Source organism: Erinaceus europaeus, chromosome 1 (assembly GCF_950295315.1).
Source record: "Erinaceus europaeus chromosome 1, mEriEur2.1, whole genome shotgun sequence".
Lineage (NCBI taxonomy): Eukaryota > Metazoa > Chordata > Mammalia > Eulipotyphla > Erinaceidae > Erinaceus > Erinaceus europaeus.
The window spans coordinates 24,619,400-24,622,511 of NC_080162.1; positions in this window are offsets into that span (position 1 = coordinate 24,619,400).

Here is a 3,112-nt window from a genome sequence, read left to right on the forward strand (position 1 = left end):
ACACAGCTCCGGAGGCTGGGATGAGATCAGGGCAATTAGAAAGGGCAAAGGTTAGGCAGTGGGAGTGCTGGCAGAGGGAAGGCTAGAGAGAAAGATCATTTCAAAGTGGATTCCACAGCCCAGGAGAAGGGAGGTGTTGGCCAGCTTCTAGGCCTGAGCAGGAGCAGGAGTGATACCCTGAACCAGCTTGCTTACTTGTTGATGAGCTACAAATTTGACTCTTTGGAACCAGCCACTTGACAAACGAGCTTGATCCCAGATGCCAGTCACACCCCTAGTCCAGTCACTTACCTGTAATTTCCAGAGAGATTCAGGAGAATGTGTGAAGGACTCAGGGAAATCCCTGCAACAGTGTCACCTGTGCTCTTGGCCAAGCTGATGTTGGAAAGCGCTCAAAGCCTCTGTGAGGTGGGAGTTTAGATTTCAGGCCTGAAAGCTAGACTCAATTTTCTCTCTTTCTCTTTCTCCCTTTGCTTTCATGGTTATCTCTCTGGGCCTCCGTGCTTGCACCAAGAATCCACTGCTCCTGGCAGTCATTTTTCCTTTTTTTTTTTTCTTTTTTCTTTTAATTGTATAGGACAGAGAGAAATTGAGAGAGGAGGGGAAGACAGAGAGGGGGAGAGAAAGATTAGACACCTGGAGATTTGCTTCACTACTTGTCAAGTGTCATCCCTATAGGTAGGGAGTGGGAGCTCGAACCCGGATCCTTGCATTGGGCCTTGCACTTTGTACTAAGGGCACTTAACGAGGCGCATCACTGCCTAGCCCCCAGACTCATTTCTCTAATCTGCAGAGTTGCTAACTGTCTCCTGGTGCTGGGGCACTTTGACTCTTTTATTTAGAGCAGTATCTTTTTTGGGTTTTTTCCGCTGTGGCTCGGTGCCTGCACTATGAATCCACTGCTCCTGGAGGCCATTTTTCCCAGTTTGTTGCCCTTATTGTTATTGTTGTTGTTGCATAGGATGGAGAGAAATTGAGAGAGGAGAAGCCGGGGGGGGGGGTAAAGATAGACACCTGCAGACTGCTTCACTACTTGTGAAGTGACCCCCTTGCAGGTGGGGAGCCAGGGGCTCAAACCAGGATCCTTATGCTGGTCCTTGTGCTTCACCATGTGTATATGACCCAGTGGCGCTACAGCACACCCCCTAGAGCAGTATCTTTATTCACATTCAGCACACATGGTAATCATACATTGGCCAGGGATAATTCTGGGAGAACTGTCTCCTAATGTTGAGAACATTCTCCTAATATTGTTTTATTCTTACACTTTATTTTAAGAGAGACAAAAAGGGAGGGTGTGACAGACCACAGCACCAAAGCTTCTTTCAATATGGTGGAGGCTGGGCTGAAACCTGGGTTACACATATAGCAGCACGCTATCCAAATGAGCTATTTTGCCAGCTCTTCTTCTTAGTATTGCACTGCTTAAAAGACAAAAGATTTACAGAGACATTAGAAATAGTAGACTTGGGGAGTTGGGCTGTAGCTCAGCGGGTTAAGTGCAGGTGGCGCAAAGCACAAGGACCGGCATAAGGATCCCGGTTCGAACCCCGGCTCCCCACCTGCAGGGGAGTCGCTTCACAGGCGGTGAAGCAGGTCTGCAGGTGTCTATCTTTCTCTCCTCCTCTCTGTCTTCCCCTCCTCTCTCCATTTCTCTCTGTCCTATCCAACAACGACAACAACAATAATAACTACAATAATAAAAAAACAACAAGGGCAACAAAAGGGAATAAATAAATAAAATAAAATAAAAGGAAAAGGAAAGAAAAGGAAAGAAAAGAAAAGAAAAGAAAAGAAAAGAAAAGAAAAGAAAAGAAATAGTAGACTTGGACTGGCAAATCAGCTCACTTAGGTAGTCTACTGCTTGGCCATATGTACAATTCAGGTGAAGCCTGGCCACTACCATACTGAAGTAAACTTGGTGCCATGGTCTCATTCAGTTTCTTCCTGCCTCTCTGTCTTTACCTGAAAAAAGTGAGCCCAGAGTAGTGAGGCCCTAGAGAGTCTTTTTTAAAGACAAATAACAACAACACACCCTAAATAAACTTCAAAGAAACATATAAATAAAAGAAAGAAATTTTTTTTAAAGTAGGTTCCTGGGTTGGCAAGATAACGTGCATAGAAAGTGCCCCTGGGGGCCGGGTGGTGGTGCACCTGGTTGAGAACACATGTTAACAGTGTGCAAGGACCCAGGTTCAAGCCTCTAGTCCCCACCTGCAGGGGGAAGCTTCACAAGTGGTGAAGCAGGGCTGCAGGTGTCTCTTTGTCTCTCTCTATCTCCCCCTCTCTCAATTTCTTTTTTTAAATTTTTATTATCTTTTATTTATTTATTGGATAGAGACAGAAATCGAGAGGGAAGGGAGGGATAGAGAGGGTGAGAGACAGAGAGACACCTGCAGCCCTGCTTCACCACTTGTGAAGCTTTCCCCCTGCAGGTGGGGACCAGGGGCTCAAACCTGGGTCCTTGCGCATTGTAACGTGTGCGCTCAACCAGGTGCGCCACCACCCAGCCCCTCTCTCTCCATTTCTGTCTGTCTCTATCCAGTAGATAAAGATAATAATAAAAAATATTTTTTTAAAAAAGTGCACCTACTTGGTCACATGAACCACCCAGATTTGAGCCTGGTGCCCACTGCACTGAAGGAAGTTTTGGTGTCATCTTTCTGCTCTACTTTTGTCTCTCTCCTCTCTCTTACTATCTGAATAAAGTTGGAGCAGTGAAGCCCCAGTGATGACAAAAAAGTAAATAAAAAGAACAAGAAGAAGAAGGAAAGAAGAAAGAAAGGGAGGCAGGGAGGGAAGGAGAGAGGAAGGAAGGAGGGAGGGAGATCTTTGAAGTCTAATGTTCTTGGCATTACTTTTGGCTTAGTTTGCCTCTAGTCTTAGCAGGAAATATATGCTATCAATAAAATCTCTAGTTTATAAAATTGATAACTTTATGGACCAAATAAATCATTTAACTTCTCCCTCAGATGTCTGAAAGCACTGTGAGAAATAATAAATTCAATTTTCTCATTTTATCTATGAAATACATGTCTGATGACTCAGCCTCCAAAAAGGACATGACTAAAATACATTTCACCTAGATGTCAGTAATGCCACTATTATTTGA